Genomic DNA, 26,968 nt, shown 5'->3' with positions numbered 1-26,968 from the left:
GGAGATGACCGTTGGTCCTTGCAGCCGCTTCATTGGGGCGAGACCTCCTAGAAAGAATTCCTGAGCCCACTAGGCCTGAGCTGTGGTTTATTTCCTTGAATGAAGAGTTACCTTCACTGGGTGATTCATTGTTTTGTGCTGACCTGCGCACCTGTCTCCATCCCTGACGGGCAGGCAGGTGGGGGCTGGCTGAGGGCTGCCTGTGGCTAGTGGGCCAGCGCCCCATTCACCCAAAGGACCAGATGACCTCTGGCAAGCCCAGGCCAGAGCGCTGCTTGGCATTTTGACCCCAGGAGGGCCTGTCCTAGGGGAGAACCTCTCAAGGGCTGAGGCCTAGGCGATGGCTCGTGTAGGGGGCCAAGTGACTCTTTTGAAAGTCACCGTCCTCCCCAAGGGGCCTCTTCTGGAAAGCATGTCAAGAGACCAGAGTTTCGACTGCCTCAGCCCGTTTTTAAAAACCACTTTCCAGCTGCCTCTGAATTATAAATGAAACACTTTGCTTTATTGTCATCCTGATTCCAGTGGCTTCCTTGGCAGAGCGGAGCAGCAGGGGGCCTCGTGGTGGACCAGCCGGGCTTGGCATCAAGGGCTCTTTTGCAAAAGGGGAAGGATTCAAACCGCCTCCCCCCCCCTCCTGCCCCCAAGCTCGCTTTTAAGTTCAGGTTATAGTTTGGAGGGGATTTTTGTTTTAAGCAATTAACGCAGCAATACTGAAGCGGGGGCTCCTGTCGTGCTGAGAGCTTGAATTTCCTTCCTGGATGCTGCTGGAGCCGAAAGCTTTCACCATAAAAATGAAACAACTCTCTGGGGACTTGGGGTTTTGCTGCAGCGGGGAAAAGAGGCAGGTATCAGCTGTCCTGCGCCACCCATGGGCCTCGTTGGCTGCTGAGATGGCAGTTGGTTGCCGGCGAGATCCAGACTCTGCGCTCCTGAAATGTTAGGTGCCGGCGTGGCGGCAGCACAGGGGAGAAAAAATGGACGCGTTCCCGATTCCAAGGGCTCCGGTGTGTGGATATGTGACTGACAGCGAGAGGAACGCAACACTTTTGGATGGCCTGGGAAAGTATCCCTCCTGGCTCTGCTGCTTTACTTACAGCACAGTTCTATACACATCTTCTCAGAAATGTGCCCCATTGAGCTGAAGGTAAAGGGACCCCTGACCATTAGGTCCAGTCGTGGCCGACTCTGGGGTTGTGGCGCTCATCTCGCTTATTGGCCGAGGGAGCCGGCGTACAGCTTCTGGGTCATGTGGCCAGCATGACTAAGCCGCTTCTGGCGAACCAGAGCAGCACACGGAAACACTGTTTACCTTCCCGTTGCAGTGGTACCTATTTATCTACTTGCACTTTGATGTGCTTTCGAACTGCTAGGTTGGCAGGAGCAGGGACTGAGCAACTGGAGCTCACCCTGTCGTGGGGATTTGAACCACCAACCTTCTGATTGGCAAGTCCTAGGCTCTGTGGTTTAACCTACAGCGGCATCCATGTCCCTTTCCCATTGAGCTAGAGCTCACTTAAGTGTGTACAAGACTGCCGTCAGGTTAATTAGCAAAAGTTCCAGCATTACGATGGTAAACGTGTATCTCATTGTGTTTGACAAACTGCACTGGTTGCCAATTTGCTACTGGGCCAAGTCATACTATTGGTATGTACACCACCTCAACTGCTTCAATTGGTGGAACTGGAACTGCTGCAGGTGTCACAGAACACCTGTCCCACATTTCTAAGAACTCAATTTTTTAGTGTGGAAGGCATCTGAACTCTGGAACTCCCTGCCTATTGACACTGGGCAAGCGCCTTCGCTGTACAGTCATACCTTGGGTTAAAGACGCTTCGGGTTAATCATTTCAGGTTGTGTCCCACGGCGACCCAGAAGTACCGGAAATGGTTACTTCCAGGTTTCGCTGTTCGCATCACAGATGACGTCACGCTCATGTGCAGAAGTGGCGAATTGTGACCCGTGCATGCACAAATGCACAGACGCGGGTTGCGTTCTGCTCATGTTGAGAACTGGGCTCCGAAATGGATCCCATTCGCAACCAGAGGTACCACTGTGTTCTTTTGGAAGCCTGCTAAAAACATTTTTGTTTAGACAAGCCTACCCAGATACATAGAATGGCTTATTGTTGATTTTATGCTTTAAGTTATTAATGGGGTTTCTTTACTAACAATTTTATTGTTTTATTCTCTTTGTAAACCGCTTTGAGGTTTTTGGGATTTTTAACGATCATACTGTGTATAAATTTTATGAAATAAAGTAAGTAAAACAATCAGACTCTCTTTTATGCCATATGTGCCCAATTGCTGATGCAACAATCCAGAAATTAAGCTGGCTATTTTTTTGTTTGTTTTGCACAGGAGGGCAAAATTATTTGAAGGGAGCTTTCTCTCTCCCATTCTACTGTTGCAAGTGATCATCTCTCTGTCGTTCACTGCAATTTCCTGACTTTCACTGTAACTTAAAACACATACACACACACATCCTGTGACAATGTGCAGTTCTATATGTCAGCCACCTATTTGGATGTTTTTGAGTAATGGTTATGGTTTCTTAAGTAATGTGCAAGCATTACTCAAAAGCATCCAAATAGGTGCTTTATATATTGTGACATGCCACCCCAATCTCTGCTGGGAGGTGTGAGATTCCAGGGGCTGCAGAAGCGCTTACCAGGGTTTGTGTTCCCTTTTGAGACAGTGAGGCTCAGCGGAGACTGCAGTGTCTTTATGAAATATGGTTTATTTACACATATTTGCAACCTGTGTCTGGATGGAGAGAGTTCAGAGCATTCACAACTCAAGAGGGGCTGGCTTCCTGCAGGAACACAGCCTTGGACTCCAAGGACAGCAAAAAGCCATCCTCTGTAATTTATTTCCTCCATCCCATCATCCCCAACTCACATGCCCCTGCTTCTCCTTCTTGCCACTCTAAGGGCCTCCCGCCAGCCTACGTCACTCAAACTTGAAATCCTAAACCTGCCCCTCGTCTGCTACCATTGGCCTTTGCCTCTGCTGTTCACTCAGGGTGTGTGTATGAAATATACTCAGAGTCGAGAGTGGATTTCATGCTCTTTATTCAGCTCATAGTGGTGAGGTGGAATGGAAGTTCCCTCAGAATGTCTGCTTTATATACATTATTTACACAATGGGCCCCACGTGACTGGCTAATTCCGGGATTCTCCTGTAGGCCAATCAGGTTGTGGATTCCCTTCCACCTGGAGCTGGATTGGGTGGCTCCTGTGGGCCAATCAGACTGCTGCATTCTGAATCCTATTGTTCTGGGACCAATCAGACTGCAGCATTCTGAATCCTATTGTTCTGGGACCAATCAGACTGCTGCATTCTGAATCCTATTGTTCTAGGACCAATCAGACTGCTGCATTCTGAATTCTATTGTTCTAGGACCAATCAGACTGCTGCCTTTTGGATCCTATTCAACTCAGTACATAAGAGTGTATGTGGTGTGGAGGGCTCCACCCCTCTCCAGCCAGCCATACAGGTTTGGCCTGCCTTTGTTTGACCCTGCTAGATTCAGCGTCGGGCAACTTCCCTTAATACTGCATTAGGGCTTTAAAAGTCAGCACCCACACTCTGAATTGTGCTCGGAAACGTACTGGGAGCCAATGCAGATCTGTCAGGACCAGTGTTATGTGGTCTCAGTGGCCACTCCCAGTCACCAGTCTAGTTGCTGCATTCTGGATTAATTGCAGTTTCCGGGTCACCTTCAAAGGTAGCCCCACGGAGAGCGCATTGCAGTAGTCCAAGTGGGCGATAACTAGAGCATGCACCACTCTGGTGAGACAGTCTGTGGGCAGGTAGGGTCTTAGCCTGCGTACCAGGTGGAGCTGGGGGACAGCTGCCCTGGACACAGAATTAACCTGTGCCTCCATGGACAGCTGTGAGTCCAGAATGACTCCCAGGCTGTGCACCTGGTCCTTCAAGGGCACAGTTACCCCATTCAGGACCAGGGAGTCCCCCACACCCGCCCGCCCCCTGTCCCTCAAGAACAGCACTTCTGTCTTGTCAGGATTCAACCTCAATCTGTTAGCTGCCCTCCATCCTCCAACCGCCTCCAGGCACTCACACAGGACCTTCACTGGTTCTGATTTAAAGGAGAGGTAGAGCTGGGTGTCATCTGCATATTGATGAACACCCAGCCCAAACCCCCTGATGATCTCTCCCAGCGGCTTCATATAGATATTAAATAGCATGGGGGAGAGGACAGAACCCTGAGGCACCCCACAAGTGAGAGCCCAGGGGTCTGAACACTCATCCCCCACCACCACTTTCTGAACACGGCCCAGGAGGAAGGAGCGGAACCACTGTAGGACAGTGCCCCCTGCTCCCACCCCCTCTAGACGGTCCAGAAGGATGTTACGGTTGATGGTGTGAAAGGCCGCTGAGAGATCCAGCAGAACTAGAAAACAGCTCAGTAAGTCTCAGTGAGTTCAGTGAGGCTTCTTCCAAGACAAGTAAAGCCACTCCTACTGCCCTGCGATCATGGGGTGAAGGAGGTCGGGATAAAAATGTGCGAAACAAATCAATCTTTGTGAGCTTTGTAACATTGCTGGGCGTCTTGGCCAGCCTGCATAAAATGGACCATTCTGGTCTCATGGCCATGTGTTCCTCCTACTGCTTCACTCCCAAGGTGTTATGTGGTCTCAGTGGCCACTCCCAGTCACCAGTCTAGTTGCTGCATTCTGGATTAATTGCAGTTTCCGGGTCACCTTCAAAGGTAGCCCCACGTACAGCGCATTGCAGTAGTCCAAGAGGGAGATAACTAGAGCATGCACCACTCTGGCGAGACAGTCTGTGGGCAGGTAGGGTCTCAGCCTGCATACCAGATGGAGCTGGTAGACAGCTACCTTGGGCACAGAATTAACCTGCACCTCCATGGACAGCTGTGAGTCCAAAATGTCTCCCAGGTTGCGCATCTGGTCCTTCAGGGGCACAGTTACCCTATTCAGGACCAGGGAGTCCCCCACACCAGCCCGCCCCTGTTTCCCCAAAACAGATGGACCACTGACCTGATCCAGCAGGTCTTTCTAATATTTTTATGATAAAACTGTGCAAGTCTACACTTTTACCTTCTTCAACAAGGAGCCACTTTGCTGCTGCCAAGGCTTGTTTGGAATCTGACGCCTATTTCTATTCTTCCTTTGACTTCCCCTCCCCTTCTCTTTATTTGCTCCTCTTTTTTTACCACCCCTTAGAAATAAACAAGCAATTGTCAGTGCAGTCTGAGTACAGCCTAGGTAATTAATGGATTCTTCTGCTCTTGTAATAAACTGCACCCTCTTTCCCTCTAAGCCCTGGTATGCTGTTTGATTGTTAATTTCCCGCTGTAAGTGGCATTTGCCCAATTATGCAGCATGACTCTGAGTGAAGGACCCAAGTGCTTGCCAGCTGGGTTCCTGTGTACATCTGGGTGTGTGCATGGAGACAAGGAGGCTGTTCAGAATCCTGAGACGTCCGTATCCAGAGGGTCTCCAAGCTTGCACAGATTTATTCTATGGCCGAACGAGGAAAAAGAAAAGGAGAACAGAACAAACATTTGCTTTGAAAATTACATTTAGCCGAAGACAATGTACCAAAGAGAGAGAGAGGGAGAGCGCGGTGTTGATAAGAGAATGAGCCTGTTGCTTTCTCAAATAGGAATTTCAACTCTATATGCAACATTAGCTTGGGACAATTACGCTGAGTTGATTGACACACTGCCACCAAAGGAGATGTTGCAAGAGAAAGAGATGATTTTTTAAGAAAAAGAATGCTATGGGAAACCAAATGATTGATGCAGATTTTGTCATCGCAACTCAGAGCCTAGGGGGAGTAGATTCCATGTGGATGGGTGGCACTTTCCTCTGGGAGGCCAAGAACATTCAGGTGCACCCAGAAGGCAATGGACTTCTGTGAAGGCCTGAAGCTCTTTGGCCTTTTTCTGAACTTAGCGACAAAAACATTCATGCACCTTTCCCCTTTCTGCCGGCTGAAGGCTTCCTTTACATAAAACTTCTTAAAACGGTTGTTGGGGTCCTCTTGTGTGTTTGTGCCAGACTCATATGGACATATCCTGCTCATGTGTCCACTGTTTAATAATAATAATAATAATAATAATAATAATAATAATAATTTATTTATACCCCACCCATCTGGCTGGGTTTCCCCAGCCACTCTGGGCAGCTTCCAACCAAATACAGTGGTACCTCGGGTTACATACGCTTCAGGTTGCATACGCTTCAGGTTACAGACTCCGTTAACCCAGAAATAGTACCTCGGGTTAAGAACTTTGCTTCAGGGTGAGAACAGAAACCGTGCTCCGGCGCCGCGGGGCCCCATTAGCTAAAGTGGTGCTTCAGGTTAAGAACAATTTCAGGTTAAGAACGGACCTCCGGAATGAATTAAGTACTTAACCCGAGGTACCACTGTATTAAAAACAATACAGCATCGAACATTAAAAACTTCCCTAAACAGGGCTGCCTTCAGTTGTCTTTTAAGAGTAAAATAGTTGCTTATTGCCTTTACATCTGCTGGGAGGGCATTTTACAGGGCGGGTGCCACTACTGAGAAGGCCCTCTGCCTGGTTCCCTGTAACCAGGGTGAGGTAACCACAGTGAGGGAGCCGCCGGAAGGCCCTCGGTGCTGGACCTCAGTGTCCAGGCTGGAGACGCTCCTTCAGGTATATAGGACCGAAGCCGTTTAGGGCTTCATGTTTGGCTTCATGCTACGTGTGTGTGTAGGATTATCGACATTTACCCTGCTGTGTGTGTCTGTCAGCGGGATTTTGAATGGGAAAAGAAGTCCCCTTGCTCTTCTGTGGAATGTGAGAGGGATGGGCTGGATGCTATCTCTTCCCCAGAACCAAAATTAACACCCCCTCCCACCACCGAATGGTCCTCACTTCAAGATTAGAGGAGAAAGGAGGGCTGGTGGCAGCCAATGTCCATTTTGTGGAGCCCTGGGCTTCTCTTCGTCTCTGTGCCGGTGAGGACGGAGCTTGCAGTTCTTTTCCAGGGACCACAAATTAGAGGAAGGCATTTCCTGGTCCAAACCGGAGGTCTGTTGCTGCTGGTCACTTTTTGAAAAAATGCTGCGATAAAAATCCTCAGAGGTTTTGGTCTGAAATGATGTTCTCATTTCTTTTTCTCATTTCACAGTCAAATGAGGGCACTACGTTTGGTTGGATGTTTGTCGAGAGTCACCGGGGGCCGAGGTTATATTGTGTTCACATTGTTTCTTGGCACAGGGGCATCATTAACGCAGAGGGGTAGAAGAAGTACTGAGATGGCCCCTCACAAGTCAAGCAGGGCAGGTGGAATTTCCTCTCCACATCCAGCCACTTCTAAGGTGGTTCTGTTACCATCCCAGACAGCACAGGGGTTTCTAGCCTGGAAATGAGCTGGAGGTGCCATATCGCAGCATCTTTTTCCATCAATGTGTTTGTTACCCAGAAATCACCACAAACAAACAAATAGCACCCCACTTCTTCCAGGAGATCACCGGCAAGAGAAACAAACACAGAGCAGAATCAATGTGCTATGTTTGTTTCACATTTTATCATATGTGGTGGGATTGCAAGGTAATTAAAAAAAATTGGGAAATGATATACAACGAATTGAAGAAAATGTTCCATATAACATTTGTTAAAAAACCCGAGGCATTTTTGTTGGAGATTGTAGGGAAAGACCTGCCAAAAAAGTTTAAAAACATCTTCATGTATGCGACAACGCCCGCGAGAGTTCTGATAGCACAAGGATGGAAGACTGAAGAAACCCTAACTAAAGAATCATGGCAAGAAAAATTGATGGACTAAGCAGAACTGGCAAAACTGACATATAAGTTACGGGGCAAGGATAACTGTAACTTTAAGGATGAATGGGAACCTTTTACAAAGTATCTGAAGATACAACAAAGCGAATTGGACTCCTTGGCAGGTTTTGAATAAACATTCACAAACTTTTTATTGATAATAATCAGCTAAATAGTTTGAGGATCTATACAACTTTGTAACATGCAGAAAACAGCATTCTTAGAGAAACCAAAGACTGGAACTGAGGGAAGTTGGGGTGGGGGTGGGGTTCTGTGTGGGAGGGGGAAGGAGGAAAAATGGGGGGGGGAATAAGGATGATATGTTTTTGGATAATATGTATTGTTATAATTTTGAATATTTTTTTTTTAATGTGTTATGTTTGTTTCAGATTGCCTAAGCCAGATTTCCCCATCCTGGTGCCTTCCAAATGGCTTGGACTACAACTCCCATCAGCCCCAGCTTGATGTGGCCCTGTTGGCTGGGGCTGATGGGAATTGTAGTTCAAAATCTCCAGAAAATATTTAAGTACACCTTCCCCAAAAAACCAGAAGCCTTTTTGTTAGGTTTGATGGGGAAATAAATTAAGAAAGTTGATCAAATACTTTTTAAGTACGCCACAGCAGTGGCAAGAAACATGCTCGCCCAAAACTGGAAATCACAAGAAATTCCTACTATTGCGGAGTGGCAGACGAAAATGATGAGTTATGCAGAGCTAGCCAAACTGATGGGAAGAATCTGGGATCAGGACGATCAGAGGTTTCCAGAAAGTTGGAGTAAATTTATGGTGTGTATAAAGGATAATAGTTCCCGGGGACTGATTTGCAAATCTGGGGACATTCTGGGGACGGAATTTGTCCGGGGACAGATTTGCAAATCTGGGGACGTCTGGTAACCCTACAGTAGATCTACTCTGAACAGAAGCTAGTTAGATGCATCCCACAATCGCAAAGGAGCCACAATTCCAAATGGTTGTGGCAAGCATTTAAATTTACTCAAAAGCATTGGACTTAAAAAAAAAAAATCCATCAAAGATCTTGGGACCTTGACAATTCAATGTTCTTCATCATGCACAGCTCTTCTCTTGAATTTCTGCCATGTTGGACGGCAGGCATAAGCAGGTCGCTGTCTCCATAGTTCTTTGTATCTGTAACTTGAATCAGACGGAGAATGTATATTATGCATTAAAAATGTCCCTTATATGATGGGCCAAAGGAAAAAAAGCCAGGGAAACGTTTTGTCTAGATTAACATTTTGTTCTGATCAAGAAGTCATCTGTTTTTTGTTAAAGGCATTTTGTCCTTTTGTGACCTATAATGCATCAGTTTAACAGCAAGGAAACTTACTGTGAAAGAAACAGAAAAGATCAGGGCAGAAACTGCTGCAGACGTCTAAAAGGCAGTGCTTTTTTCTGGTGGTACGCACTGGTACGCAGCAGCACCAACTTTTTTCCCTAGGAAAAAAGCACTGATCACAGGTATTTTTTAGATTCGTTTAATTTGGGATTCAATGGTACTGGGAAATAAGCAAATTATTTTAACTTAATTATTTCACTGCAACTTGTATAACTAGATTTTTTATACTGGAAATGTTACATTGAAACTTTCATCGAAAATTGCTAAAGCTTTCAAGGGCTAGTAAAATAAAGCTGATGGCAATTATATTGATCATAGACTGAGCCAGTTTCTTCAACCTTCTGTGTCAGTTTCATTACTTACGTTGGTGAACCCACATAAGATGGGCATTATAGATGTTCAGATACTAGGAGAAACTGAAACTAGAGGACAACCGCACCCCTGGCAGTTTCCTTCTCAGGTCATTCCCAGATGTTCTTCAAAACACTCCGTAAGAAAACATAAGGCCTTGAGTGGGAAATCTGGTACCAGGACAAGGTCTGAAGACACAGCTCCATGTCAGTGAAGGAGCCAAGATGGGATATAGATAGATGAACCTGGGGCTTGGTGAACCAAAGGTCTAAGCCATGGGTAGGCAAACTAAGGCCTGGGGGCCGGATCCGGCCCAATTGCCTTCTAAATCTGGCCTGCGGATGGTCTGCGAATCAGCTTGTTTTTACATGAGTAGAATGTGCTTTTATTTAAAATGCATCTCTGGGTTATTTGTGGGGCCTGTCTGGTGTTTTTACATAAGTAGAATGTGTCCTTTTATTTAAAATGCATCTCTGGCTTGTTTGTGGGGCATAGGAATCCATTCATTTTTTTGCTTCAGAATATAGTCTGGCCCCCACAAGGTCTGAGGGGCAGCGGACCGGCCCCCTGCTGAAAAAGTTTGCTGACTCCTGGTCTAAGCCCACTGCTTGCGCTTAGCACATTTTCAACTAACATCTCTGTGTGGTCGTGTGTGTTCCCCGGAATGCTTTGCATGGGGATAGAATCTTAGAATCAAGGAGTTGTAGAGTTGGAAGGAACCAGAGAGTAATCTAGTCCAACCCCCTGCAAAGCAGGAATAATAGCTAAAGAACCCGCGATGGATGGCCACCCAACCTTTGCTTGAAAATCTCCAGCAAAGGAGAGGCCGCCATTTTCTGAGAAAGTCCTTCCCACTGCCAGACAGCTGACATCTTGATAGTGTGCATTTCAGAGATGACTAAGGGGTTCATCCAGACTTCCTTCCAGGGAAAACCTGCTCTTTAGCAGTAGATTGGAACAAAGGCGAATCAGGGAAAACCTGAATTGCTGTTTATTCCGACTGAGTGAGAAGCGTCGGGAGATGAGGAAGTCTGGATAAACCCAAAGTGGTAAAACACAAATTTCCTCTGGGAAAGCAGCGGAACAACAACAACATGTTATCCCACAACATGGATAAGCTATGTTAATTACTTCCCCCGGCTTATTTTGTGGACGGTATATTGCGAGGAGAAATTTAAATCCAGAAGAGGTAAAACACTCCAGAAGAGGTAAAACACAGAAGAGGAAAAAAACTCCAGGGGAAGATGGGTGCAGAGGCTGTCGCTGCCCAGGGGTTGGTGGCCATCCCTGCTTCCTGTGTGAACATGTTCCATCATTTATAAGAAGAGCCTGGTTTCCCACAACTGGTATTAAGAAGCATTGCTGCCTCCATCCATAGTTTTAAAGCCATTTAGCTGGGTGATGGGGAGCAACTGAGCTGTCTGTGCTCAAAGTGTGCCTGGGGGTGGTGGTGAAATATACTTGGATTCGAGAGTGGATTTCATGCTCTTTATTCAGCTCATAGTGGTGAGGAGGAATGGAAGTTCCCCCAGAATGTCTGCTTTATATACATTATTTACACAATGGGCCCCACGTGATTGGCTAATTCCGGGATTCTCCTGTAGGCCAATCAGGTTGCGGATTCCCTTCCACCTGGAGCTGGATTGGGTGGCTCCTGTGGACCAATCAGACTGCTGCATTCTGAATTCTATTGTTCTAGGACCAATCAGACTGCTGCATTCTGAATCCTATTGTTCTAAGACCAATCAGACTGCTGCATTTTGGATCCTATTCAACTCAGTACATAACGGGGGGAACAGACATTACAGGAAGTACAAGCCGCAAAAAGGACTAGGGCCAGGGGTCAGCAAACTTTTTCAGCAGGGGGCCGGTCCACTGTCCCTCAGACCTTGTGGGGGCCGGACTATATTTTGAAAAAATATATGAACGAATTCCAGTGCTCCACAAATAACCCAGAGATGCATTTTAAATAAAAGCACACATTCTACTCAGGTAAAAACATGCTGATTCCCGGAATATCTGCTGGCTGGATTTAGAAAGCAATTGGGCCAGATCTGGCCCCCGGGCCTTAGGTTGCCTATCCACGGAGTAGGCCCTCTTCATTCCTCCCCCTCCCTGTCAACACTGAAAGTCTGGCTGACTTGGAGGAGAGCAGGTGTTCATGGTTAACAATTAATCACTAATTCTTAACCAAGCCAACCTGTGGTGCTGTTGTTCATCATGTGTTCATTAATGCAGAAAACTTCCAGCCCGCCCTTCTGAGGCAAGTGTGGTCTGCAAGAATCCCATAAAAAGAAAACCAACGCGAGAGCAAAAAATAATGGAAACAAACGTGGCAGATAAAAACATTTCAGAATGAGGATCTGCCAGTCAAAAACCGTCAATAGTTAATTAATAGCCACCATGTGTTGCTATTCGTTCACATCCATCATTTGCAGCTATTCATTCTCATTAATGCATCCTGGTGTCTCCTGTAGGGGGTTAGTCAGTCTTGGCTCCTAAGAGTACTCTGAGCCAACTGTCGGGTGTGCAGGGGTGGGGGGTATGTGGTAGATGTCCTCCCTTCATTAAAAAAACAATTAAACATTAATATAATTATACAGAATTACAGTGGTGCCCCGCAAGACAAATGCCTCGCAAGACGAAAAACCCGCTAGACGAAAGGGTTTTCCGTTTCGGAGGCGCTTCGCAAAACGAATTTCCCTATGGGCTTGCTTCGCAAGACGAAATGTCTTGCGAGTTTTTCCCGACTTTTTTCCCCTTTCCCCCCTTTTTTCTAAGCCGCTAAGCCGCTTATCCGCTAAACCGATAAGCCGCTAAAAGCCGCTAATCCGCTAATAGCGCTAATCCGCTAAGCCATCAATGGGCTTGCTTCGCAAGACGAAAAAACCGCTAGACGAAGAGAATCGCGGAACGGATTCTTTTCGTCTTGCGAGGCACCACTGTATTACAAACTTGGGAAGACAGGCAAACTAGTATCAGTGTACTGGAAGAAGCAAAGATTACCAGTGTTGAAGCAATGATATGTCAACATCAACTTCGTTGGACTGGTCATGTTGAGCGGATGCCTGATGATCGTCTTCCAAAGCAACTACTCTATTCCCAACTTAAAAATGGAAAGTGTAATGCTGGTGGTCAACACAAGAGGTTTAAAGACTGTCTCAAGGCAAATCTAAAAAAATGGAGTATATAAACACTAACTGCGAAACACTAGCCTGAGAGCGCTCCAGTTGGAGAACAGCCTTTACCAAAGGTGTCATGGGTTTTGAAGACACTCGAACTCAGGACACAAGGGAGAAACGTGCTAGGAGGAAGGCATGCTTGGCAAATCCACACTGTGATCAACTCTCGCCTGGAAACCAATGTTCCCACTGTGGAAGGACGTGTGGATCCAGAATTGGCCTCCACAGTCACTTACGGACTCACTGTTAAAACCGTGTTTATGGAAGACAATCTTACTTGGCTATGAGGGATCGCCAAAGAAAGAAGAAGAATTAAAAACATACAAATAATTACAATAAAAACATCACAGCGCCAGCCCTTTCATTTAATGCAGTCACTTCCCAAAGCCTGTAGGAAAAAGCAAGTCTTCATTTGCTGGTGGAAAGACAGCAAGGAGGGGGCCAGTCTGGATTCTCTAGGGAGGGAGTTCCAAGTCTGGGAGCAGCCACCGAGAAGGCCCTGTCCCACGTCCCCACCAAGTGTGGCTAGGAGGGTGGCAGGACTGAGAGAATGGACTCTTGTGAAGACCTCAAAACCTGGGCAGGTTCATATGAAGGATCTTTATGGAGCCTGGAGCTGTCATCCTGAATGGTTTGCAGATGGCTGTTTGCAGAGCATTCATTCTGGTTTACAAGAGGGGATGTCTTTTTTTAAAAAATAAATAAATAAATATTGATACAGCAAGAAAAAAAGAAAGAAAAAACACAAATACCAAATTACACACAGGAATAACCATAGAAACATAATTTTCTTAACAAACAATAAAACATAAATTGGTCTTAACTCTAAAGACCAAACCTCCCATCTATTCCATATTTTGATTTCATATTACCTATTGCCAATACACACTTTTATCATAATTAAACTTTTTAAAATATATTTAATTTCTTCTATCTACCTAGGGCTTGCCTATCAGAAGGTTGGTGGTTCGAATCCCAGTGACGGGGTGAGCTCCCGTTGTTCGGTCCCAGCTCCTGCTCACCTAGCAGTTTGAAAGCATGTCAAAGTGCAAGTAGATAAATAGGTACCGCTCCGGCAGGAAGGTAAACGGCGTTTCCGTGCGCTGCTCTGGTTCACCAGAAGCGGCTTAGTCATGCTGGCCCCATGACCTGGAAGCTGTCTGCGGACAAACACCAGCTCCCTTGGCTTATAGAGCGAGATGAGCGCGCAACCCCAGAGTCGTCCACGACTGGACCTAATGGTCAGGGGTACCTTTACCTTTACCTTGCAACCATTACTGAAGTTCCTCAAATGCTTCAAAAGGGGAGGTCTTATTGCGCTGTGTCAAGCAATTGTCCAGTGCATTTTCCCACCGCTTCCTTTCTTAGAAAAAGCATGGGGTTCTTTTTTTTTGGGGGGGGGAGGGGAGCAGTTTTGCTGTGCAAAAGCACCAGATCCACTTTGTGCATCAGTTTGCTGCTGTTAATGTCACCGAATGCAAAAAAGCAGCAGCCTGGAAGGGCCCCAGGATGCTAAATGTTGCTGAGGCACCCCTGGAGGCTATGAGGCAGAGGCAACCCGGGGCTGGCAGAAGAGCAAACAGGAGCCTGCAAATGAAAAGGCCCTCAGAGAGGCGCTGCTTGTCATCAGGTGAGGAACCTAACCTGATTAGAGAGTTCCCACTCGGATTGTGTTACACTGAGCCTAATGCATTTCAGAGCTTGGCTCATCAAAACAGAGACTTAGCCCAGCTCTGCATCCAGAGGCAGCTGTGTGGCAGGAGCCGCTCAGCTGGGGAACAAATGTGTATGTGTGTGTGAGAGAGCAAAGCCCAGGGCTTCGATCAGATTGTGGGGAGAGTGCTATCGCTGCTGCTCTTGAATGAGAGCCACCTCCTCCATCGAAATGGCAGAAAACGATTCCAGGCAGGGAGGAGGAGGAGGATGACAGGGGTTGAGAGCATTAGAACACACTGTTAACGGAGAAATCTGAGGGCTCCCTTGGACAAAAAACAAAGGACACCAGCCAGGAATACCAGAGCAAAACAGCAGCCAGTAGGCTTGATCTTTATTGAAGACTGTCGCAACAGGACTCCCACCTGCCATAAGGTGAAACAAAATGGAAGCCCAGAACAAAAGAAGACCCCAACTTTTATTAGTTACTAATCCCCCAAGTTACACCCCTAGAACTACATCACAACTACATCATTGACACATCACAAAAAGGAGGGATTGAAGGAGGGGTTGTGGAAGTAACCTGAGTACCTTGTCACCTGGCTGGTTCCTCCTTTCCCCCTCCCCATGAGTCATTTCCAGAGGACAAAGGGGAGCTTGCAGTTTCCTGCCCCCAGAGGGAAGATCTGATCATTGTCCTTCGTTCCAGTCCGTGCTGAATCCACTCCTATATGCAAGTCCTTTGTGACCTTGATGGTCTTCGGTCTAGGACCATCAGGGTTGGCATAGCAACTGGGCAGGGCTCCTGTGTATGTGCTGGTATGCTCAAGGGATTATGGCTGCCCTGTACCAAACCTTCCTCATTTTGTAGTCCTTCCATCATGGAGTAAAATAAAAGTAGAACAGTGCAGATCCGATGTATGGTTGATTTTCTATAAATTTATAACAGAAGCATAGCGTATGTAGTGTGTGTGTGAAGTTTGTACAAACTGAATGATTTGGGGGGGGGGGGTGTTCCTGCGACAAGAGCCAACTCCTCCATCAAAATGGCAGAAAACGATTCCAGGCAGGAAGAAGGAGGAGGAAAGGGGTTGAGAGCATTAGAACATACAAAGAGCCTGTTGGATCAGGCCAACCAGTGGCGTAGCGTGGGGGGTGCAGGGGGGGGCCGGCCGCACCGGGCGCAACATCTTCGGAGTCGCCGAAGAGCCTCGGCCGCAGGCTGTAGCAGAGCCCCATGTCTCGCGGAACCGACGAGCTGTGCGCGCGTCTGGGCTCAAGGCGTCCGGCAGGCAGCGGCTCTCAGCGCTCGCCGCGGTCCCTGCGCGTCAGGGCCGCGGAGGGCGCGCCAGGCAGCCCCTCCTCACAGCCCCACCGCCGCCGCCGCTGCAGCTGCTGGGCCATGTTGCATTTTCCTCGCCTCTCTGCCCTCCTCCTTCTCTGGGCAAGCGGCGTTGTTTGGGCGGCAGCGCCAGCGGCAACTCGCCTCAGATCACCTGACACGGACCTGCCGCCGCTGCCGTGGCTACCTTACCGTAAATACCCCAGCCCAGGCAGCAGCAAGAAGAAGCTGGCAGCGGCGGCAGGTTAGGGGTTAGGGGTTAGGGGCGCAAATTACTTGCCTTGCCCCGGGTTAGGGGGCGCAAATTACTTGCCTTGCCCCGGGTGCTGACAACCCACGCTACGCCGCTGAGGCCAATGGTCCATCTGGGGGAGTGCCCTGTTCTCATGGTTGCCTACCAGATGCCTGTGGGAAATTCTCAGCCCAAGCACAAAAGCAACACTCTCCCCTCTTGCAGTTTCCGGCAACTAGAATTGAGAAGCATTGCTGTCGCCGACCTTGGAGGCAGAGCAAAGTCATTCTGGCTGGTAGTCATCAACAGCCCTTGATGAATCTATCTGGTCCTCTTTTAAAGCCATCCAGATTTGTGAGCATCACTGCCTCCTGTGGGGGCGAGTTCCACAGTTTGCTATGTTCTGTTTTGTGAATGGAGGGGGAAGAACAACAAGAGGTGCTTCATAACCTTTAAACTTTGGTTGGTTAAGTTTCCTCTTCTATTTTTCATTGTTTTGGAAACAATACAGTTGGGATTGCAAGTGAATGATAAGCCAACCATTTAGAGGGAAATAAAGGTAAAGGTAAAGGGACCCTGACAATTAAGTTCGGTCGCAAACGACTCTAGGCTTGTGGCGCTCATCTCGCTTTAAAGGCCGAGGGAACTAGCATTTGCCTGCTTCCACAGACAATTTTTCCAGGTCCTGTGGCCAGCATGACTAAGCCACTTCTGGCGAAACCAGAGCAGTGCACAGAAACACCGTTTACCTTCCCACCAGAGCGGTACCTATTTATCTACTTGCCCTTTGACGTGCTTTCAAACTGCTAGGTGGGCAGGAGCAGGGAGCAAGCAATGGGAGCTCACCCCGTTGCAGGGATCTGAACCACCGAACCTTCCGATCAGGAAACCCAAGCGGCACAGGTGGTTTAACCCACAGCGCCACCTGCACTGTGGAAATACAGAGAAATACAGGGTCCCAAACCACCTCAGATTTGTCAGTTGTGGGCATGTCAAGGCCCTGCCTGGGAATCTTGGAGAGAGAGATATTGCCTTAGCACTTCTTTCAAACTTAGCTAACCAGAATGTGGCAGCTAGACTGGTGACTGGGAGCGGCCGCCGAGACCATATAACACCGGTCTTGAAAGACCTACATTGGCTCCCAGTATGTTTCCGAGCACAATTCAAAGTGTTGGTGCTGACCTTTAAAGCCCTAAACGGCCTCGGTCCAGTAGACCTGAAGGAGCGTATCCACCCCCATCATTCTGCCCGGATGCTGAGGTCCAGCGCCGAGGGCCTTCTGGCGGTTCCCTCATTGCGAGAAGCCAAGCTACAGGGAACCAGGCAGAGGGCCTTCTCGGTAGTGGCGCCCGCCCTGTGGAACGCCCTTCCAGCAGATGTCAAAGCGATAAACAACTACCTGACATTCAGAAGACATCTTAAGGCAGCCCTGTTCAGGGAAGTTTTTAATGTGTGATATTTTACTGTATTTTTGGTTTTTATGGAAGCCGCCCAGAGTGGCTGGGGAGGCCCAGCCAGATGGGCGGGGTATAAATAATAAATTATTATTATTATTATTATTATTATTATTATTATTATTATTAACCCCAATGGCAGAGGAGGAGGAGGAGGACATAATGAGTTACTCTGGCGTATGAATGAAGGGAAGGGTGGCAATGATGAGTGTTAACTCACAATCTAAGAAGCAGACCAGAAGTCATAGAAGCATATAATTGTAGAGTTAGAAGGGACCCTAAGAGTCATAGGGATCCGAGGGACCATCTAGAGCAGCGGTTCTCAACCTGTGGGTTCCCAGATGTTGTTGGACTACAACTCCCATCATCTCTGAGCTCTGGCCTTGCTAGCTTGGGATGATGGGAATTGTAGTCCAACAACATCTGGGGACCCACAGGTTGAGAACTGCTGAATTCTAGACCAACCCAGGAATATGCAGCTGGCCCTTACAGCGATTGAGTTGTCAGCACCACGCTCCAACTGAGCTAACTGGGCTTGCCAGTCATCTAGTTCAGGCATCCCTAAACTCAGCCCTCCAGATGTTTCGGGACTACAATTTCATCATCCCTGACCACTGGTCCTGTTAGCAAGGGATGTTGTAGTCCCAAAACATCTGGAGGGCCGAGTTTGTGGGTGCCTGATCTAGTCAAACCCCGTGAAATGCAGGAATCACAGCTAAAGGATCACCCAAAGGTGGCCACCCAACCTATGTTAAAAAGGAGAGTCCACCACCTCCCGAGGAAGTCCATTCTTCCTAATGTTTTGCCAGAATCTCCTCTCCTGTAATTTAAATCTATTAGTTCAGATCCTCTCCTCCAGGTGACTGTCAGGAGTGCGTGCAGGAGCTGGGCCCTTTGACCAGTAAGGCTTTGCAGGACTGGGGCCTTCCTAAATTTGTTCCGGAGAAGCAAGGCGCGGCCACACAGGTGAGGCCGCTTGGTAATTCACTGCACCTGGTAGCAAGAGCCAGGAAGGGATATAAGGTCAGCATTTCCCTTTGGCTCTTTGCCACAGCAACATGTTTCCTGCCTTGCTGCTTCCTGATCCTTGGACCTCGGCTTCTTGACTCCTTGCTTCTTGACCTTCGGACCCTTGAGTTCGTGACTCCCTGCTTCCTGACCCTCGGACCCCTGGCTTCTGGATTCTCGTTCCTGCTCCCACCCCGCCATCTTGCCCCCGGTCCCGACGTCCTCAGCCAGGACTTCGATCGCCCGTAGACAGTGACAGCCCTTCAGATATTCGAAGATGGCTCTCATATCATCTCTCCAGACTAAGCCTAACCAACTCCCTCAAGCATGATTCCTCATAAGGCTTGGTTTCCAGCCCCCTCGACCACCTTTAAACCATTGGTGGTCCCAGGAGAGGAAGGGAGTGCGTGCTTTGATTTGCCCCTGGGAGCCAACCTATGGGGCAGTGGTTTGCAAACAAGGGACCTTTGAGTGTGAACCGGTGGGTTTCATTCTGCCTGTGCACGGCCACTGCTCTTTCCCACTTGGAGGCTCCGGCCTCCCCGCCCCCCCCCCCCTTCTCGGCTGTCTCCTCAGATTAGGCAGCTACTCTGTTACCACATGCTCTCTCTGGGCGGGCGCCGGTCCCGGGTGCCGCCACGGTGCAGCTCCAAACCGCATTAGTGGCTGGAGGAGGAGGCGGTAATGACATTACCCAGGAGGTATTAGAGGTGCTAAATGACAATCCCCATCCCTGATGCTGGGATTTATGTCAGTCAAACTGACAGGGCGAGGCAATACAGAGGCCTCCACTCGCAGAATTGCATAATTGGGGAGGCCTGGTTTTCCTCTCGCTCTGCCTCCCTGACACTCAGGTTTGTCTCTTGCTGCAGATGCGGGGAGGAAGAACTAGCAGGACAAAGAACTTGATGGGTGCTGCAGCCACAGGTGGAAAAGGAGGGCGAGAGCACTGCAACCCTAAGGATCTAAAAAGAGCCTGCCGGATCAGGCCAAAGGGACCCCATCTGGTCCAACATCCAGTTCTCACAGCCGCCAACCTGATGCCCGTGGGAAACCAGCAAGCACGATTTGAGCATAAGAGCTCTTCCCCTCCTATGGTTTTGTGCTGGTCCCGTGGGTTACCCGAAAGGCGAGGTCCAAGTCCGGCCTATGGTCAAAGGTGCAACATGGAGGCAGTCCATAGTAGCTGAAGCTGGGTGCAGGGCAGGGAGTCGGGTGAAATCAGGAACAGGCTTGCAAGCAGGGAGCCAGGGCGGGTGAGGAGCTCAGGCAGGAAAGCAGGACAGGGTTCAGGCAGGAACTGGCAACCAACAATGTTGCTCCCACAACCTGGGACTGGGGCTGGCCAGCTTTTATCTGCCCCGAGGCATAGGGTGGCCCTGATCCTCTGGTGACTCGCCTCTCCTGGCCTGGAGGCGAGCACTCCTCCTGCGGGAACTTAGTTCCCTCCGCCTCTCTGCCCTGAGCCTCTGCAGCTCAGGAGAGGTTGGAGGGTTACGGGACCCAGAGGCAACCTCAGCTTCCCCTGATGGGGCTGAGAGTGGAGCACCTGCAGGCAATGGGTCCTCCATCACCTCCGGAGCCAGAGCAGACTCAGCTGATGCCTGCACCTGAGGACCCAGCACAGGTGAGGACCCTTCAGGCTCATGCCCCAGCCCCGGCTCAGCTGGTTCTGGGGGTGGGGAATCCTATGCATGCTGGGATCCCTCAGGTTCTGCATCCGAGTCTGAATCCCAGGCCATCACAGGTTTCAAGCAACTTGGTATTCAGAATAAGGTTACGAGACGTTCCCGGGGACAGTCCCTGGATTTACAAATCAGCCCCCATACAAAATCCATTGAAGTTGAAAAGTATTCCCAGATTCATTGAAAAAAAATATCTGGTAACCTTAATTCAGTGAACCTCAGTCATTGCTAGTAAAGGTAAAGGTAAAGGTACCCCTGCCCGTAGGGGCCAGTCTTGACAGACTCTGGGTTGTGCGCCCATCTCACTTAAGAGGCCAGGGGCCAGCGCTGTCCGGAGACACTTCCGGGTCACGTGGCCAGCGTGACATCGCTGCTCTGGCGAGCCAGAGCCGCACACGGAAACGCCGTTTACCTTCCCGCTGGTAAGCGGTCCCTATTTATCTACTTGCACCCGGAGGTGCTTTCGAACTGCTAGGTTGGCAGGCGCTGGGACCGAGCAGCGGGAGCGCACCCCGCCGCAGGGATTCGAACCGCCGACCTTTCGATCGGCAAGGCCTAGGCGCTGAGGCTTTAACCCACAGCGCCACCTGCGTCCCAGTCATTGCTAGTAGCATGATCCAAAATCAAGGTGCACCTGTGAATGGCCAAGGTGCGGCTCGTTGACAGCAGTGAGCCTCCCTTGCCAAGCAACAATCAGGGTGTTTTTTTAAGAAGTTGTTTAATGACTGCCTCTTTCAGCAGGTCTGGGAAGGCTCCCTCACAGAGAGAAGCATTCGCCACCCCGCAAAGCCCATCGCACTGCCCTTCCCAGCTCGCTTTTATGAGCCAGGATGGGCAAGGATCAAGGAGACAGGTGGTTGGTTTCAGTCGTCCAAGCAGCCTGTCCACATCCTCAGAGGTAACACATTGGAATTGATCCCACGCAACTTGACTAGACAGGACTCTAGCACTCTCCCGCCCCGGCCCTGCTCCCATGGTGGAGTCTACCTCTTTCTGAATCTGAGCGACTTTATCTGCAAAAAACTTTGCAAAATCATTGCAGGAAATCTTGGGGGCCTTACCCAATAGTGCAGGTGGTTCTGCTAAATTGCGAACCACCTGAAAGAGTCTCCTGCTACTATTTTCTGCAGATGCAATAGAGGTGGTGAAGAATGTCCTCTTCGCCGTTGCTATCGCCACTTGCTAATTTGATCCCAAAATGTTGGAGGATATGGTAGGACATCCCTATTTTCATCAGAGGAAATGTTGTAGGGTATTCTGTTGACACCAAGCAGACACCTTCGCTGCACTGTTTTTGCCACCTGCTAAAAGCATTTAAAATCTGTTTTTAGTTTATTGCTATTTTAACTTTATGAAAGTCTTTCCCCCCCAATTTTTTATTAAATTTTCCACAATTATAACAAATATGACATAGAAAAAGACAGAAAGCATACCAAAGAAAAAACAATACAATACTAAAAAACAAAAACAAAACAACAACAATAAAAAAGCAGTCTTAATCCCATATCCCTTAAAACCCCAATTTTAATTGCATTGTTAATTGACTTCCCCAAATCCCTCCCTTCTGAATTTCATTGTATCTGCATGTAACAGCTTTCCAATATCATCCTTAAACTAAAAATATTTCCAGCTATTAACTATTTTATTCTCTTTTCTTACTGTTCTAAATCAAGCTTACTTAATTAAATCCTAATTTTTAACTTTATGAAAGTCTTAAATTAATTTTTCTTATTGATAATTTCATTTTTAATTTCTTTTTGTAAACAGCTTCGAGAAGTTTTTTTGTTTGTTTTACAATCAAATGGTTTATAAATTTTATGAAATAAATACATTAATAAGGTGCTGGGGCCAATTGAGCCCCCCCCCCCCCGGCATGGTCGACATTACTGAGCTGGAGGACCCAGGGGGGCTGGCTCAGCTGAAGGCAGCTTCCTATGTTCCAAAATAAGATGGAAACATCTGGTATATTTTCCTCCCAAATATTTTTTTGCATTTGTGGAACTAGGAAGAAAAATAATCAGGGAATCTCAGCGAATGCATTCTAATGAGGCTGCTCCCACCTTGCTCTTATTAAGGGCTAGACCAGTGGTTCCCAATTAGCTACCGTAATTACAGAGGACCCCCTGTTTTTCAAAAGCCAAGCCACGGACCCCCTTCTTTTGAAAATTTTGATAACTCTGTGGTAGTTACCTCTGCAAAGCAGTTTTTTTAACTAAACTGGGGCAGTCCCTAACAAGCAAAGGATTTCAGGTATGCTTAAAAACAGACTAGGGCTGAGCGATATCTGGTTTTCAACGCCGTGATATATCAGCAGCTAAACATCGTGATATTCCGATATATCACAATGTCTGAAATTAGAGATCAGGTGTGGGGATGAGGGAATCATAGAATCATAGAGTTGGAAGAGACCACAAGGGCCATCGAGTCCAACCCCCTGCCAAGCAGGAAACACCATCAGAGCACTCCTGACATATGGTTGTCAAGCCTCTGCTTAAAGACCTCCAAAGAAGGAGACTCCACCACACTCCTTGGCAGCAAATTCCACTGTCGAACGAACAGCTCTTACTGTTAGGAAGTTCTTCCTAATGTTTAGGTGGAATCTTCTTTCTTGTAGTTTGGAACCATTGCTCCGTGTCCGCTTCTCTGGAGCAGCAGAAAACAACCTTTCTCCCTCCTCTATGTGACATCCTTTTATATATTTGAACATGGCTATCATATCACCCCTTAACCTCCTCTTCTCCAGGCTAAACATGCCCAGCTCCCTTAGCCGTTCTTCATAAGGCATCGTTTCCAGGCCTTTGACCATTTTGGTTGCCCTCCTCTGGATACGTTCCAGTTTGTCAGTGTCCTTCTTGAACTGTGGTGCCCAGAACTGGACACAGTACTCCAGGTGAGGTCTGACCAGAGCAGAATACAGTGGCACTATTACTTCCCTTGATCTAGATGCTATACTCCTATTGATGCAGCCCAGAATTGCATTGGCTTTTTTAGCTGCCACGTCACACTGTTGGCTCATGTCAAGTTTGTGGTCAACCAAGACTCCTAGATCCTTTTCACATGTACTGCTCTCAAGCCAGGTGTCACCCATCTTGTATTTGTGCCTCTCATTTTTTTTGCCCAAGTGCAATACTTTACATTTCTCCCTGTTAAAATTCATCTTGTTTGTTTTGGCCCAGTTCTCTAATCTGTCAAGGTCGTTTTGAAGTGTGATCCTGTCCTCTGGGGTGTTAGCCACCCCTCCCAGTTTGGTGTCATCTGCAAATTTGATCAGGATGCCCTTGAGTCCATCATCCAAGTCGTTGATAAAGATGTTGAATAAGACGGGGCCCAAGACAGAACCCTGTGGCACCCCACTAGTCACTCTTCTCCAGGATGAAGAGGAACCATTGATGAGCACCCTTTGGGTTCGGTCAGACAGCCAGTTACAAATCCACTGAGTGGTAGCATAGTCAAGTCCGCATTTTACCAGCTTCTTTACAAGAATATCATGGGGCACCTTGTCAAATGCCTTGCTGAAATCAAGGTAGGCTACATCCACTGCGTTCCCTTCATCTACCAGGCTTGTAATTCTGTCAAAAAACGAGATCAGGTTAGTCTGACATGACTTATTTTTCAGAAATCCATGCTGACTATTGGTGATCACAGTATTCCTTTCTAGGTGCTCACAGACTGTTTGCTTAATGATCTGCTCCAGAATCTTCCCTGGTATTGATGTCAGACTGACTGGGCGGTAATTATTTGGGTCCTCTCTTTTCCCCTTTTTGAAAATAGGGACAACATTTGCCCTCCTCCAGTCTGCCGGGACTTTGCCTGTTCTCCAGGAATTCTCAAAGATGACTGCCAGTGGTTCTGAGATCACATCTGCCAGTTCTTTTAATACTCTTGGATGCAGTTCATCTGGCCCTGGAGACTTGAATACATCTAAACTAGCCAAGTATTCTTGTACTATCTCCTTAGTTATTCTGGGCTGTGTTTCCTCTACTGAATCTTTTGCTCCAAATTCTTCAGGTCGGGCATTGTTTTCTTTATCGGAGAAGACTGAGGCAAAGAAGGCATTGAGGAGTTCAGCCCTTTCTGTGTCCCCTGTTTGCATTTCACCATCTTCCCCTCTGAGTGATCCCACTGTTTCTTTGTTCTTCCTTTTGCTACGAACATACCCATAAAAGCCTTTTTTTGTTGCTTTTAACCTCTCTAGCAAGCCTGAGTTCATTCTGTGCTTTAGCTTTTCTGACTTTGTGTCTACACGTGCTGGCTATTTGTTTGAATTCCTCTTTGGTGGTTTCCCCCCTTTTCTATTTTTTGTAGCCATGAAGATTGAATGGGGAAGGGAGAAGAAGCAGAGTCATCTTCCACGGTATGTTGAGTGGGAAAGGATGGGGATAGGGAATGCATCAAGCTGGCCTCAGTGGGGCAGCCAGCGAAGAGGCACGTCCACTGTGGCTGCTGCTGCTTTCCTGCTGAGAAAAGCTGCACTGCCTCCGTGCCAGGGGAAGGTAGCACCAAGGTGCCTTGAATTGAGAGTGATCAGCTGCCCTGTTTTCCCTCAGCGTGAGGGAAGGCAGCTGAGATCAGCTGCGTTACTGGCTGAGATCAGGGCCGGATTTATGTTTGATGAGGACCTAAGCTACTGAAATGGGACGCGGGTGGCGCTGTGGGTTAAACCACAGAGCCTAGGACTTGACGATCAGAAGGTCGGCGGTTCTAATCCCCGCGACGGGGTGAGCTCCCGTTGCTCGGTCCCTGCTCCTGCCAACTTAGCAGTTCGAAAGCACGCCAAAGTGCAAGTAGATAAATAGGTACCGCTCCGGCGGGAAGGTAAATGGCGTTTCCATGCGCTGCTCTGGTTCGCCAGAAGCGGCTTAGTCATGCTGGCCACATGACCCAGAAGCTGTACGCCGGCTCCCTCGGCCAATAAAGAGAGATGAGCGCCGCAACCCCAGAGTTGGCCACGACTGGACCTAATGTTCAGGGGTCCCTTTACCTTTACTTTTTAAGCTACTGAAGGTAATGTGGCCCTCTATATGTCCAGCTGTCCTTTGTCAACAACAAATTGTCACTGTTTTTCTTGTTGTTGAATATATGTTATATGGCATGGGTAGGCAACCTAAGGCCCGGGGGCCGGATGTGGCCCAATCTCCTACTAAATCCGGCCCATGGACAGTCCGGGAATCAGCATGTTTTTACATGAGTAGAATGTCTGCTTTTATAAAAATGCATCTCTGGGTTATTTGTGGGGAATAGGAATTCGTTCATTATTTTTTTCCAAAATATAATCCGGCCTCCCACAAGGTCTGAGGGACAGTGGACTGGCTCCCTGCTGAAAAAGTTTGCTGACCCCTGCTATATGGTAATTTATGGACATAATAATGTAGGTATCTAAAGCCATTTGCACATGTTGCCATGCAAGCAGCCCATGCAGAATGTAGGCACCCTATATATAGAAAGGAGCAAACCAGTGATATTTCTGGGAGCAGGCTAGCAGGCGGGGCCCATGACTTACATCACAGGAGCCTACACAATACAAAACACTGTTGCTGTATGTAGGTTTTATTTTCTTTGTTTTTATCTTATATTTAGGAAATGTACATCCCGTTTTCCCCCTTTACATTTTATTGGGCACCCCCAAGAGAGTGGGGCTCTAAGCTATAGCTTGTTTAACTAATACGTAAATCCGGCACTGGCTGAGATCATTGTGCAGTATCGGCAGTGCCTTGAAATCGGCTGCTTTGTTCTGCCTTTCATGAGGAGCAATATATGGCTGGGTCAAAATCGTTATCACAGTGCGATTTCAAAACTGATTTTGGCCAGTCTGTTGGAAAATCACACTGCGCTAAAACAGACTGAGCCTCTTCAGCTTGCTGATCAGAAGGTCGGCGGTTTGAATCCCTGCGTCAGGGTGAGCTCCTGTTGCTCGGTCCCAGCTCCTGCCAACCTAGCAGTTCAAAAGCACACCAAAAAGTGCAAGTAGATAAATAGGTACCACTCTGGCAGGAAGGTAAATGGTGTTTCAGTGCGCTGCTCTGGTTTCGGTATTCCATTGCACCAGAAGCAGCTTAGTCATGCTGGCCACATGACCCGGAAAAACTGTCTGCGGACAAACGCCAGCTCCCTTGGCCTTTAAAGCGAGATATGCGCCACAACCCCAGAGTCGTCTGTGACTGGACTTAACTGTCAGGGGTCCTTTACCTTTTACCATGCAAAAATGGCAGAAATTTAGTTGGGGAGCAGGAGGCAAGGGATGGGACCATGGACCTCCTGGGTGCATTCCACGGATCCCCAGGGGTCCCCAGACCCCTAATTGGGAACTGCTGTGTTGGACTTTGCTAGCAAGATGGAACCACAATTTACTGTGGTGACCATCAGGTGCTCCTAAGGTTATAAGGGGGCATTGTGATGCCTTGCTGAAATATTTCCACACAAAGGAGGTGTCTGCCCTGTAGGAGTCAATTAAAAAGGTCACTCCGCCCCCCCAGCAAACAAAACAAGCAAAACAAGTTTTCTTCTTCATCACCATTTGGAAAAGATTTGTGTGGCTGCCTCCCACTCCACCTCCTATCTTAGCGAAGGAGGTAAGATTCTTCGTTACATATTTAATCTCTGAGCATCTGCAAAACACTTTCCCCAGGCAGGATCGTACTTCTTTCCTGCAAGAGACAAAGTGGCTCTTTCTTTTCTTAGAGGCCATAATAATTGTGAATGTTCGTCAACAAAGAACAAGGGCAATTTCTGAAAGCAGAGATTAATTTCCCGCAAAAAAAATGATTTCATCTAAAAACGTAGCATAAGAACATAAGAAGAGCCTGCTGGATCAGGCCAAAGGGGGCCCATCTGGTCCAGCATCCTGTTCTCACAGTGGCCAAACAGATGACAGTCCTGCAATCATGATTCGAGCAGAAGAGCCCCTTT

This window comes from Podarcis cretensis (assembly GCF_951804945.1).
Source record: "Podarcis cretensis genome assembly, chromosome: 8".
Taxonomy (NCBI): domain Eukaryota; kingdom Metazoa; phylum Chordata; class Lepidosauria; order Squamata; family Lacertidae; genus Podarcis; species Podarcis cretensis.
Note: the sequence above shows the minus strand (reverse complement) of the source record.